Source organism: Petaurus breviceps, unplaced genomic scaffold, assembly GCF_028583685.1.
Source record: "Petaurus breviceps papuanus isolate PSGF00001 unplaced genomic scaffold, PetGlider_PUasm1.0 470, whole genome shotgun sequence".
Taxonomy (NCBI): Eukaryota; Metazoa; Chordata; class Mammalia; order Diprotodontia; family Petauridae; genus Petaurus; species Petaurus breviceps.
Window position 1 is genome coordinate 1,912,861 of NW_027186350.1, and position 15,400 is coordinate 1,928,260.

The following is a 15,400-nucleotide window of genomic DNA, read 5'->3' on the forward strand; positions in this document are numbered from 1 at the left end:
ACACACACACACACACACACACACACACACACACACACACACCTCTCAAATTCAAGCCAGCTTTCCAAAAAGTGGATGTGTGGGCAAAAATTATCTGCAATTCTGGAATGTCTGTTGACCTGCTCCACCCACCTCCACCAGGAAAAGAGAAGGCAGCAGCCTTCCAAGTGACCCAGCTTCAGACAGGCGCCTGAAATCCTATTGTAATCCTATTCAGCAATAAATAATTAAATTAAAACCCCCCTGGAATTGTTGTGGGTTCAAAAACAAGGTGCCCTGAAATAAAAATTGAATTTTTAAAAAAACGAGTTGGTCTTTCTGTTACAGGAAAAATAACTTGCTTTGGCTTTTTTTTTTTTTTTTGGTCAGGGTAGGATGAGGATAAAAAGGAATGAGTCCAATAGAGGAGTAGCTTTTGCTATAGGATCAAGAACATAGGAGCATGGGGCAGCCAGGTGGCACAGTGAGCAAAAGCACTGGCCCCAGAGTCGGGAGACCTGGGATCAAATCCGGGCTCAGACACTTAGCACCTACCCAGAAACACCTGGCCATGTAACCTTGAGCAAGTTACTTAACCCCAATTGCTTAGGAGCGGCCAGGTGGCTCAGTGAGTAAAAGCACCGGCCCCAGAGTCGGGAGACCTGGGATCGAATCTGGGCTCAGACACTTAGCACCCACCCAGAAATACCTGGCCGTGTAACCTTGAGCAAGTTACTTAACCCCAATTGCTTTAAAAAAAAAAAAAAGAACATAGGAGCAGAGAATTTAGAAAGGTGGAGGAAACTGAGACCCAGCAGGATTAAGTAATTTACCTCAGTAATAATGAAGCAACTAGGGGGCAAAGTGAATAGAGCACAAACCCTGAGTTCAAATCCAAGTAACTAGCTGTGTGACCCTGGGCAAGTCATTTAACTCAGCCATCTATAAAATTCTTCCTCATCTATAAAATGGGGGAAGATAACAGAACTACCTTCCAGAGTTGTCATGAGGATTAAAAAGATCAGAGGTTCTTTGCAAACCTTAAGACACTCTATAAAGGATAACTGTTATTAATAAGGAGAAAAGCCAGGATTTGAATTTAGTCCTTCTGATACCAAAGCCGATGTGCTTTGCACTATCCTGTTTCCAGATCAGGGAGCTTCTTCCTTTGTGGGAGTGAGACCCAGGAGTGCTTATTTTTTTAACTTGTGGTGAATTGAGGACTTTGGGGTTTTTGTTTTTGCTTTGCTTTGTTTTGGTTTTGTTACATGTACCGTGTTTCCCCGATAATAAGACCTATCCCGAAAATAAGCCCTCCCCTTACTGTGTAAGATTCCTCTAAAATAAACCCTCCCCCGAAAATAAGCCCTATTGAGATTGCTACTGTAGTGAAGGTGATCCCCTGCGCTACACGCTACATTACGGTACCCTCTGTATGCACCGTCCTTCCCCCCCCCCTCCCGGGTGAAATGCACGCCGCGCTCCGAGCTGCATCCAATCAGAGCTGCAGCAGTGAACGCATCATCCTGTTCTCCCCTAGTGATTTGCTTGCTAGTGCCATTGAGAGCAGTGCCGTGGAGGAGAGCTGAGGCAGGACAACATGAGCCCTCCCCTGAAAATAAGCCCTCTGGTGTTTTTCTTTCCAAAAAAAATAAGACAGTGTCATTATCGGGAAAACACGGTATCATTTGTTACATGACAAGTATCATTTAAAAAAATATCTGGTTCCTCATTTTCCTTCATTTATGCCTGTATTCCAGAATCAGGAGACTTGGCCAAAGCTTTCCCACTGTGTCTCCTTAGTCAAATCACCTCAGTTTTCTCATCTGTAAAATGGAGCCTGAATTTTTTTTTTCTTTTTGGAGGGGGGAGGACAGGGCCATTGGGGTTGTGACTTGCCCAAGGCCACACAGCTAGTAAGTGTTAAGTGTTTGAGGTCGGATTTGAATTCAGGTCCTCCCGACTCCAGGTGCTCTATTCACTTTGCCACCTAGCTGCACCCAGCTTGAATCTTTAAGAGTTCCTATTCGATTTTGATATCCTATGATTCTCTGACTGAATTGATTAAGCAAGAATGTATGGAGTATCTTCTTTATGTCCAGCAAGATGCTATCAAGAATATGGCAGTGTAACAGTGGACACGATGGAGGCCCCACCATGTGAAAAATAGTTTCCTGAGGCAGTTTGGGGAGGTCCAGAGCCAAATGCCATCTCCACCTGTTGATACCCTAACTATACTTCAAGGTGCAGTTTAATCCCACCAGTTTAGGGTTGACAAAACGCTCCATTTAACAGATGAGGAAAGAGATTCAGAGGAAGTCAAGTGACTGGCTTATTGACACACTGGCATTAAGTCATTGAGTCAGAACTGAAATACAGGCCACCGGACTCTGAGGCCAGCAGACATTTCACTTTCTTTGCTGCCCCTTGTTGTACTTTACTGTACTTTTACATTTGTATCCTAATTTATATCCTATTTATTTGTATCGACTTGACCTATGCCCATGATCCCATCCCCTCTCATCTCCTCCATCAGATTGCTCTCTCAATCATCTCTCTAATCTCCAGACTCTATTTCTTTTCCCTAATTCCTTCAAATATACTTGTCTCCCAGATCCTTAAAAAAAAAACCTTCACTAGATGCTGTTATCCACTCAAGTTATTGTCATTTCTCTCGCCTCCTTTTCTCAGCCAAACTCAGGAAAAAAGAAAACCAAACCCTGTCTATATTGGTTGCTTCCACATCCTCTCCTCCCTCTCCTCAGCCCTTTGCAGTTTGGCTTCTGACTTCATCACTCAACAGAAACTGCTCTCTCCAAAGTTACCAGTATTCTCTTGGCCAGTCTGGGGGACTTTTCTGGATTCTAATCCTTCTTGACCTCTCTGATACATTTAATACCTTCTATTCTTGGGCGTTTTCTCCTTCTAGGTTTTTCTGACATTTTTCTCTTTTGATTTTTTCCTTCCCACTATCTGTTGACTTTCTTTACTGGATGACCATCTGTCTAATGTTCCCTCTATGCAAATGTATTCCAAGCTTCTGACCTGAGCACTTGTCTCTTCTCTGTCCACATTCATTAGCTCCTATGATTTAATTAAATCTATGTATAGATGATTCCCTGATCCATGTATCCAACTTGAGTCTTTCTTCTGAGTTCCAATTCTAAACACCCAGTCTAATAGACAAATTTGGGTAGACATATCAAATTTAACATGTCCAAAGCAACTCATGTTTCCTCCAAATCTCTTCCATCAGACTTTCCTATTTTTTTTTTTTGTTGTTGTTCTAGTAGTCTCTTGGGTTCGTAACCTCAGCCTTGTTCTTGACTCTTTATTCATTCTCATTCTCCTCTTTTCCCCCATATCCAACCTATTGTCCAAGTCCTGTCTGTTTTACCTTTGGAACATTTCTTCTGTATGCTTTCTCTGACACTGCCGCCCCTCTGGTTCAGGCCCTGATCTCCTCACTCCTGTACTGACCTTATCTCATGTCTCTCCTTGCTCCAATCCATCCTCTACTCAGCTGTCAAATTAATCTTCCTAAGGCACAGGTCTGACCACATCATTCACACTTCTCACCCCCATTCAACAAACTCTCCTATCACCTTCTGGATCAGCTGTAAAGTTTTTTACCAGTTGTTTACTCCTACCTCACCTTTCCAATCTTCTTACCCCGTACTTGCCCCCACATACCCTGTGACCCAGTACCAGTGGCCTCTTTGCCGTTCCTCACACAAGGCATTCCATCATCTCCTGACTCTGGGCATTTTCACTGGCTGTCCTCCAGGTCTGGAATGCTCCTCCTCCCCCTCCCTACCTCCAGGCTTCCTTCAAATCACAACTGAAAACGCACCTACGGGAAGCCTTTCTGATCCCCCTTCACTCCCAGTGCCTCCTTCCCACTGATGACCTAATTCTCTCCAATATAACTTATGTATAACTTGTTTTTGTACAGTTGCTTTCATATTGTCTTAGTAACTAACTCCTTGAGAGCAAGAATTGTATGGGTTTTTTTGTTTTGTTTTGTTTTTTTGTATCCTCAGCACTTGGCACAGTTCCTGGCACATAGACGTTTAATAAATGTTTGTGACCTTACTTGACTGATTGTGCCAGACTTATCTTCCCCTACTCTAAGTTCTTTGAAGGCAGGGACTAAACTATACTTTTTTTTTTTTAAACCAGACCTGAGATGTCACCTGTATCTATTACAGAGGGACTCCACTTACCAATGCAGATTCATCCCCACTCTGTGACTGATCTTAGATAGTTGTCTAGGGGCACTGAGAGGTTAAATAACTCTCCCAGGGTCACTCAATCAGCCTGCTTCAAAACCCAAGTCTCCCTAGCTGAGAAACCAGCTTTCTATCAATCACACCATGCTATCTTATTCAACTTTAGGGCTCTCCCAGTACCTGGCAGAATTCTGTGTGCAAAAAGTAGATGCTTTAAAAATTGCTAAATGTTTAATGAATGAATAATCCGAGTCTGGGAGAATGCAATACAAATATGTTTTAAACACCTTCTGTGTTCACAGCACTGTACTGAGTTCTAGGATAGATAAAAGATTAGATAAGGCAGAAATCCTGTCCTTAGGTAGCTTACTGTCTAGTAAGAGACGAAAGAGGCCCAAAGGTTACTGCTGCCCTTCCAAACTCCAAGATGTACTCTCTTAGTCCCACCTATTTAAAATCTCCATATTTTTAACCAGTAGTGATCAGACTCTGAAAAAACTAGCTCATGCTACACCAACTCATAAGTAATTTCATATAGAAATTTGGTTTACTAGTTTCTTTTGGAGACAATCAGGGTTAAGTGACTTGCCCAATGTCGCGCAGCTAACAAGTCTCTGAGGCCACATTTGAACTCAGGTCCTACTGATTCCAGGCCTGATCCTACCCACTGTGTCATCGAGCTGCCAGGTTTACAGTTTCCAGTGAAAAACTTCCTTATAACATGATCAAATAGAAAGGGCTCAAAACACAAGTTAGGGAACATGAGTTTTTAATTCAGGTTTTGCCCATTTACTAGTTGTGTGACTCTGGACAAGTCACTTAACTTCTGTTTGCCTTAATACACTGGAAAAGGAAATGGCAAACAACTCCAAGTATCTTTGCTAAGAAAGCCCTATGTTCATTATGGTCCATGGGGTCATGAAGAGTCAGACACAACTAAACAACAGCAAAATTATATATTTTCAATTTTATTAAATATTTCCTAATTACATTTTAAGGTGGTTTAGGCAACACAGACCGTGGCAGTAGCAGGCTGCTTGTTACATCTCTGCCTTGGAGTGCTGCATGAGGGGAGTTATCCTCTTCATCATCATCAGTGCTGTCTGGCACAGCTCCTTGTTCTCAAGTGTATTCGATATTGATGTTATCCGTGTTTTATATGTCAGATAACTCTAAAAATGAAGTGCTGTGTCTGTGGTTAGATGGTTCACAAGTGGCACAATGTGAAGCTAGCCCCAGGTCGCCAAGCTCTGGACCCTGGATATAGATATTAGACAGCCCCAGGGCTAACAAGTCTCTCCTAATTAGCAGCATTGTCATCTTAGTCTCATAACACAAACTGAACACCAGTACTGCACTAGAATGGGCATTGTACAGTGTAAAATGAGACATTCTGCCTTTTGTTTTCTCCCTCCATGAGGACTTTTTTCATTCAATTGCACATATTAATATTTAGATTGGCCTTTGAAGAAACTGGTTTTCTTCTCATGACTTAATTTGACAGCATACTATTCCTTTGGGTACACCCGTGCCCAAAATAATATATATAATATAATGCAAATAATAATATATGATATATAATAATAAATAAATATAATAAACTTGTTTCTTGAGTCCCCAGAGGTGGTATAAGGTAGTATAATGCAGCAGTTATCAAACTCTGTGGTCTTGGGACCCCTTTATGCTCTTAAAATTTATTGAGGACTCCCTCAGTTTATGCTTATGTGGGTATAACTACCCATAGTTATCATATTAAACGTCTCATCATATTAAAATATCTTAGAATCATCTTGAAAATAGTTTTGATCTGATGGACTCTCTGAAAAGGTCTCAGGGATCCCCAGACAGATTTTTGAGAGCTTCTGGCATAGAGGAAAGCTCAATCATTTAGTACCTACTTTATGATCATGAACACTTCATTCTTTTGCTGGGCCTCAATTTCCCCATCTGTAAAAAGGAGCGGGTCTAATTGAAGTCTAAAGACCCTCCCAGTTTGAAATTCTCCAATCCTGTGAGGTTTTGGGCCAAAGGTCCACGTCTATTCCCGCTTTTTGCATCTAGAGGGCACTCATCTTTCAGAGTTCGGATCAGCTACTCAAAGTGATGATGGGAACCGATAACTGACTCCAAGGGGTGCATGAAGCTAGAAGACAGCAAGACGCAAACAGTCTGATTTGTTCCTATTCAGGAGTCACTGGAATTTATTCCAAGTACAGTCATGAGGTAAGCATAAGGAGACTTGATACCAGAACCTGCTGGGTTCAGGGTGGGACTCCTCAAGAGGGCACTAAAATCTAGTGGCTTATAAGGGAGTCTGACCTTTTATGGAGTGGGAGATAGAAGAGAGCAATGGCAGCTAGCCTGTTCTGGGAACTCTGCCCAGTGACCTGGCATCCTAGGAGTCTGCGTAGTTTGCTATGTGGAGCACATCTGTCAGTCAGTCAGTCAGTCAACAAGCATTTATTAACCACTTACTATGTGCTAGGTACTGTGCCAAGTGTTGGGGATATAAAGAAAGGAAAAAAAATAGTCTTTCTTATTCATTAGAAGAGAATCATAGGATTTAAAATATGAGAGAATTTAAGAGATCATATAACCTGACTCCATCATTTTACAACTGTGGAAACTGAGATACACAAAAGAGACTTGATTTACCTGAGATCATAAGAGAAATAAATAGTAAAGCTGAGATTCAAACCCAGGTCCTCTGACTTCAAATAATATACTATTTCCTCTACAAATATTTCCAATTTCTAGCATCCTTTTTATTTGAAGATCAGAATGATTGAATGTATGAAAAAAATTTAAGGGCTTAATACACGTCATACTTTGTACAAAGTATTGGAGATACTAATAAAAAAGCAAAGAACTCACATTCTACTCTGGTTAGATATGGTTAATGAATATTTTCACATCCCAGGAGTCAGCAAACTGCCAAAAGTACAGTGGAGATGCCAGTTGCATACAGAGAGGTGGGTGCTGGTGTTTTCATTCTGGATCCCCCAGTACCCAGGTCTCTGGAAGCTTCAGTCACAGGGGAATATTTTCGTGGTGCTGAGGATGCCACTACTTAAGTTTTGAATGAAGACCTTTTTTGCTCTGATATCATGTTTCATTCTGGTATAGTTTGGCAGAGCTATATTGTATGAGCAAATGAGTCAGCAACAACAATTTGAGAATCCCCAAGCATAGACCATAATAGATTTAGAGCTTGAAGGACATTAGAAATCACTTAATTCAATCCCTTCTTTTAATTTTTAAAAATTTTCTATTTTTCAGTCAGCAGTTATTTATTTTCTCTTCCTCCACCTCCCCTTCCATTTGGCAGAAGTTTTCTTTGAGATTCTGGCTGATTACCACATTGATCAGAATTCTTAAGCCTTTCAAAGTTGTTCATCCTTACAATGTTATTATTTTATAAACTGATCTCCTTGTTCTGCTCACATCACTCTATCTCAGTTCATTTACCTTCTCAGTTTTCTAATAAACTGTCCTTTTTGTCACTTCTAATGGCCCAAAGCATTTATTTATATAGTATAATTTGTTAAGCCTTTCCCCAACTGATGGACATCCCTGCAACTGCAAAAAGCATTGCTATATTTTTGTATGCATGAATTCTTTTCCTTTTTCTTTCTCAGACCTAGTGATGGTATTGCTGTGTCAAAGGGTTTACACAATTTAATAACTTTTGGGGAATAGTTTGGGGCATAGTTTCAAATTACTTTCCAGAATGCGTAGATCAGTTCACAGTTTCACCTGTCTCTATTTTCATTTTTTGTTATCTTAACCAATCTGATGGGTGAAAGGGGGACCCTCACAGTTACTTTAATATGTCTTTCTCTAATTATTAATGATTTGGAGCATTTTCTCATGGCCATAGACAATATGAGTCTTTTCTTTGAAAACTGCTTGTTTATATCCTTTGACCATTTATCATTTGGGGAATGGCTCTTATTCTTATAAATTGAAATTGGTTCTCTATGTGTATTGGAAATGAGATATTTATATTGATGCAAAGATTTTTCTCTAGCTACCTATTTCCCTCCCAATTTTAGCTGCATCAGTTTTGTTTATCTAAAAACTTTTTAGTTTTGTGTAACCAATTAAAATTTTCCCTTTTATTATTTGTGATCCTCTCTGTTCATTGTCTGATTGTAAATTCTCCCCTTATCTATAATTGTGAATGGTCATTTCTTCTATTCTCCTCTAATTTGTTTGTGATATGTCATATCACAACCTAATTTCTACCAGACTTATTTCTAGTTTTCCCAGCAATTTTTGTCAAATAGTGAGTAGTTACCCCAGTAGTTGGGGTCTTTAGGTTTATTGAACACTATACCACTGTGCTCATTTTCTTCTGTATGCTGTATAACTAATCTGTTCCACGTGAATCTTTTTAACCAGTAGTAAGTTATTTTGATGATTATCACTTTATAGTGCAGTTGGAGATCTGGTCCTGCTGGTCCCCCTTACTTTCCACTTTTTTTTCACTATTTCCTTTGAGATTTTTGACCTTTTGTTCTTCCCAATGAATTATTTTTTCTTGCTGAATAATCTTTTGGTAGTTTGATTAGTATAGGACTGAATAAATAAATTAATTTAGGTAGGTTTGTCATTTTTATTATACATTAGCTTGACCTACCCATGAGCTACCACAGACAATTAATATTTCTACTATTATTTACAACCTGTTCATTACAATTTCATTTACAAATGAGGAAACTGAGGCTCAAAGTGGTTAAATGATTTTCCCAAGATCACAAAAACATCGAGTGGTAGCATTGGGATTTGAACCTAATTCCTCTAATTCCAAATCCAATGTGCTTTTCACTGAACCATGTTGAACCCAGTTCAGAAAACTCAAAGCTCAGGTTCTGGGACATAGTATGGTTTACCAATATTCCAATAGCTGCATAAATATAGTGACTCTTCAGCTATTGGTAAGTTTTTGTTCCTCCATGGACTGGGTCCTTTAAAGCACCCCCTATGGCCATCTCTTCCACAGCTTGCTCATGCTTGCCTTAGTAGCCACAAGGTGTAACCATGCCCTGAAAGAACTTATGTCCTGGGATCTCATTCTCCTTATGGTAACTGCCTCTCTTGGGACACTATTTCAGGAAAGCTCTAGACATGTTCCACTCCACTCCCTAGTCTCTCACCAACTCCTCTACACCCCCTCCCCACCCTTGTCTTTCCCTCTCTATCCCTACTCCCACTTCACCCAAAGTTCTTTAACCTTGATCAAATCAATTCTTCCATGGTTCCTGGATGATGGTAGGTGTGCTTCCCCCTGCCCTTACTCACCAACCCTGCAATTTTCCATACCCGAGTGCCCCCTCCCTGTTCCATACTACCCCGTGTATGTTGTTTCTCCTTGTAAAAGACTGGGGGGGGGTGGTAAGGAGGGAGAGGTAGTTGTCTTACCCAAAATGTTGACCACTGTCACGAAGGAGATCCATCATAGAGTCCAAGGTGAAGAGGGATTTCCTATAGGTAGTGAGGTCCTCTAAATGTTTCCTGTTTGGTTGATATTGTGCCAGTTGCTTCAAGACCAAGAACATTTGTGGAAAACTGCTCAAAAGAATGTGGTCTAACTATCATCAGAAGAAAAGCCAGGTTAATGAAGCATGCCTGTTGATCTGACTGATAGGCAGTTAGATGGACAAACTGCAGAGCACATCCTTTAGAAATTCTAAGCGGACAATGAGTTTGACCTCGTATTCAATAGGAAGAGGAAAGCATGATGCTCATCCTGAACCAGACCTGGCCTACAACAGAGACCAATTCCACCCTCGCTGTAAAATATTAGAGTTCATCCCTTATGTTTTTAGCTTTTAGCTTTTCAATGTGCTTTAAATATTTGATGATGTAGCTTAGCTTTAGAACAGTCTGTATACTTTACTTCCTCCATGCAGCCTTATTGAATCAAAGTATAAATCAGGTACAAACAAGTCTACAATCAATTTGAAGGGAATTGCTTTGATTGTTGAATAAAGGCAAATGATGCCACACAGGAAATATTGTAATTGGATGAAAAAATCAGACTCACTTTTTGAGTCAGGTATTAAAAAAAAAAATCAGTCAGTCAAGAGGATTTCGAACCTATGTTGAAAGATTCCCAAGAGGGTACTCTCTTTGGGCGTGGGGAGGAAAGCTTCTTTCTCTTTCTCCTCCCCTTTCTTACTCACCCCCCCCATTTGACCAGGTGATGGCCTCCTAAACTTGAAAAAGATGAACAATTTGGAGTTCCTATCACTGTTAGTAGCCTTGTACACTCTAAGTCTGTAGTAGTGTCAGACTAGATATTGAAGAAAGACACCTTTAGGGAGTATGACAGAAAGAAGTGTCAGCTACAGGTTCTATAGGAGCATTGATATTCAGAGAGTAACAAATTGCTAGACTTAAGGGGAACATCAAGAGGACTCTACAAAGAGAAAAGAACTACCAGTCTCGAGCCTTGAAAGGTACTCCTCTGCCACACGTTCCGTACACATGTGGCTCATACACATGTGGCTTTGTGTTTTAGATGCTGTACTATGTGTATATTTATGGGAAAGTATTTCCTGTGCTTTTACCATTCCCACCCCAGGAAATGTTTGAAACTAAGTATTCTTATCACATCACCTTACTAAATATCTTTGCTAAAAGCTAACTGAAGGGCGGCTAGGTGGCGCAGTGAGTAAACCAACGGCCCTGGAGTCCAGAGGACTCGAGTTCGGTTCCGGCCTCAGACACTTAACACCCACACACAAAAAACTAGCCGTGTAATCTTGGGCAAGTTACTTAACCCCAATTGCCTTTCAAAAAGCCAAAAAAAAAAAAGCTAATTGAGTCTGCTGGACAACAAAGAAAGGGAACCATACTAGTAGGGGCTTGTGAGTAACAGTACTAGAAACCTCTGTTCCTCAAGTTTATTCCTAGAACTTTGGATAGGAATAGTAGCCACCTTCTGGGAGGTAGAAAGGAGGCTTAGCCTGCCAATAGGGAAGTGGCTCTGGAAGAAGGGCTACATTTTTTTTTCTTTTTTGGGAGGCAACTTATGTCTAACTCTTCTCACTCCCACTCCCACCAAATATAAAGAAAAACAAAATCTTGTAACAAATACGCCTAGCCAAACAAAACAAATTCCCATATGGGCTGAGTCCAAAAATGTATGTCTCATTCTGTACCTTGAGTCAATCATCTCTTTACCAGAAGATGGGTGTCATGCTTTATTATTAGCCTTCTGGGATCCTAATTGTATATTGCATTAATTTGAGTTCTTAAATCCTTAAAAGTTGTTTTAATTTATTGTTATGGTGTAAATTGTTCTTTTAGTTCTGCTCTTTTCATTCTGCATCAGTTTATACATCTTTCCACATTTCTCTGAACTTATCTTTATATATAACTTATATATAGTATATATATAACTTATATATAGTATATATATAACTTATATATAGTATATATATATAACTATATATAGTAACTTATCATATTTTTATGCTGTAACAAAATTCCATTACATTCATATACCACTTGTTCAGCTATTCCTAAAGTGATGGGCACCCCTTTAGTTTCTAGTTTTTTGACACAATCGAAAAAGAGTTGTCTGTGTGTATATAAGTATATACATGTGTATGTGTATGCATACATGCACATATACATATGTGTGTATATATGAATGTATATGCAGATATTTACATATGGGTCCTTTTCCTCTTTCTTTTGATCGCTTTAGATTGTAAGGACTAGGGGTATCTATCACTAGGTCAAAGGATATGTGCATAATTTAGTAACTTTTGCAGCAGAGTTCCAAATTGCTTTCTAGAATGACTAAAATAAATTTATAGCTCCAACAATACTGGATCAGTATTTTCCCTATAGCTTCTCCTTTTTTTTCATTATCAATCCAATGAGTGTGAAGTGGAACCTTAGAGTTTAATTTTTATTTCTCTAGTTTTTAGAGATGGAAAGCATTTTTTTTCCCATTTGGCTATTAATAGCTTGGATCTCTTCCTTCGTAAGTTGCCTGTTCATATTCTTTGACCTGTTATTTATTGGAGAATGGATCTTGTTCCTATAAATTTGAATCATATTACATATAATTACATACCTTAGTTATCAGACCTTTGTCAGAAAAACTGGCTTTAAGGATTTCTCCCCACCCCCATTTAATTTCTAATTTTTTTTTTTAAAGCAATTGGGGTTAGGTAACTTGCTCAAGGTTACACGCCCAGTTATTTCTGGGGGTGGTGGTAAGTATCTGAGCCCGGATTTGACCCTAGGTTATCCCAACTCTGGGGCTGGTGTTCTTACTCACTGAGCCCCTGGCTGCCCCTCAATTTCTAATTTTTAACTGTATTGGTTTTGTTCATGCAAAACCTTTTCAATTTAAAGTAATCATTTAATGTAATCAAAATCATCCATTTTATCTTTTGTTTGGTCATAAACTCTTACTCTCTCCATAGCTGTGAAAGATCATTTTTCCTCACTCTTCTAATTTATTGACTACACAACCTTTTATATCAAAGCCCTGTATCTGTTTGGAGCTTATCTTGACATATGATGTGAGGCATTGGTCTAAGCAAGTTTCTTCCAGACTGCTTTCCAATTTTCCCAGAAGATTTTGTCAAAGACTGAATCCTTATTTCAGTAGCTGATGTCTGGGGTTTATTAAACACAGGCTACTATGTTTATTTCCTTCCATATATTATCTAACTAATCTGTTCCATTTATCAACCTCTTTATTTTTTAACCAGTACCAAATTGTTTTGATGATTGCTAATTTGTAAGATAGTTTGTTATCTGGTACTACTAGACCTTTTTTGTTTATCACATTCTCCCCTCCCCCCCCATTATTTCCCTTCTTGACCTTTTAGCATTCTAAATGAATGGATTTTTTTCTAGCTCTATAAAGTAATTATTTATTAGTTTGATTGATATGACACTGAATAAGTAAGTTGTCTTAGATAGTATCGTCATTCTCATTATATGTTGGCTTAGCCTACCCATGAGAAATCAACATTTTCCAAATATTTAGATCTGTAATTTTGATTAAAGTGATTTGTAGTTGTATTGTAATTCCTGTGTACATCTTGGCAGGAGTCCACTGACTCTGGAGCCTAATTCTGTAGTTATTTTGAAGGAATTTCTCTTTCTATTTCTTTCTGTTAGATTTTTTTGGTGTTACATAGAAAAGCTGATGATTTATGTGGGTTTATTTTACATGATGTTATTTTACTGAAGTTATTAAAATAGTTTTTTAGTTGAAGAGAGTTTTCTAAATTAATCATCATGTCATGTACTAAAAGTAATCGTTTTGTTTCCTTCTTACCTATGCTTATTCCCTAAATTTATTTTTCTTATCTTATAAGTGCTATAGCCAGCATTTCTAGAAATATATCACATAATATTGGTGATAATGGACATCCTTACATTACTTCTGATTTTATTGGAAAAAATACTAGTGTTTCTCCATTAAATATGATGCTGGCTCTTGATTTTAGATAGATAGTACTTATAGTAAGGAAAGGTTCCCATTGTTACTGTGTTTTTTCATGTTTTTAATAGAAATGGGTGTTGAATTTGTCAAAAGCTTTTGCAGAAGCTGTTGATATAGTAATTTTAAAATTACTTTTATTTCTGGTATAAGTCTAACTTAGTCATAGGTTATTATCTTAATATATTGTTTTAGTCTGCTAATATTTTATTTAATGCTTTTACTTCAGTATTCATTAGAAATATTGGTTATCATTTCTGCTTTACATCTACCTGGTTTTGGTGAATATTGGAATTAATTGTTCTTTGAATGTTTGATTTTGACATGATTTGACATGACATGACATTTTAATTTGACATGATTCACATGTCAATCCATCTGGCTCCATGAGTTATTTCTTTAGAATTCATTAATGCCTTACTCAATTTCTTTTTCTGAAATTGAGTCATTTAAAAGGTCAAATTCTTCTTTTGACCCTGGTATTTTATATTTTTCTAAATATTTATCCATTTAATCCATTTTGACATATAATTAGGCAAAATAGCTTCTGAGAGTTTATTTCCTCTTCAATTTTATGACATTAAAAAAATCTTTAATTCTGACAATTTGTTTTTTTCCCTCTCTTTTTAAATGATGCTAGCTAATTGTTTATCAGGAGAGTTGTATTCGATATATATATATATATAACTTATATTTTCTTCTTTTTTTAATCTTTTTTTTTGTTTTTATATTTCTTGTTGTTTCATGAAGTCATTGCTTTCTGTTGAGTCCATTTTAATTTTCAAGGAGTTTATTTCCTGGTTAAGTTTGACCACTTTCGGTTCTAAGCTCTTAGTTCTCCTTCTCATTCATTTCTCCATAACTCTCATTTCGTTTAATATCACATCTTATACCTCTTTCTTCATTACCTGGGTGGCTAGGACATTCTTTTCTGAGAGGCTATATTTTTTGTTGTTCAGTTATTAACATGTGCAGTCATGCCTGACTTTGTTCCGTCTTGCATGCTTGAATAAGTGGGCCTTCCCTGCTCTTTTCTGGATGTGATGGACAAGAATAAACCCACTAGGAAAGTTATTATCCTGCATCTGGTATAGTTGACTACTATTGTAGTCCATTGCAAGAGGGTTTAAAAAGCCATTTTTCTAAAATATTCTAGTACCCTCAGAGGATAACAACAAACAAAAACCATCAAGAAAGTTTTTTTAAAAAGTAACCAAAAAGGAGGTTGCCTGGACTCTCAGAAGCTCACACCAAAGTGTCAAAAGCCACTTTTATCCTCCTCTTACCCAAAAGGTCCCAGATATGGACGTTAACCCTAAATGGCCCAGGTCTACAGCATGCCTTCCTTGTTTTCAATAGCTTTGGCTGCAGTTATGGTGGGGATGAGGGAGGTTAATTTACTCACACATCCCTAGGTCTCAGCCCATAAGACCTACCCCCTGCAGAAATTGCTGGGTTTTCAATAAATATCCTGGTGGTTTGATTTAGATTTTCAATTTGGTTCCTTCTCACCTTGCATTTTTTCTTGAAGAATCTCAGACTCAGAGTTGGGTCCATCCCTTGCTGTGACCCCAACAGGCTTCAAGTCTGTGTCATCTGTGGGGCTGGCAGCAAGCCTCCCCACCCTGCAAGGTGGTTTGCTTCTCAGGTGCCCTCCCATTCCTTTCTCTTACTATGGTTCCTGCTCTGACTTGGGTATGGGATAGCT

The 15,400-nt window shown here is 38.5% G+C and overlaps 1 long non-coding RNA gene across 1 annotated transcript in view; it reads left to right on the plus strand.

Annotated features, from left to right (window-relative positions):
- Positions 1-15,400, plus strand: part of LOC138171930 (uncharacterized) — a 615,043-nt gene that overhangs the window by 54,156 nt on the left and 545,487 nt on the right. The window lies entirely within an intron of this gene.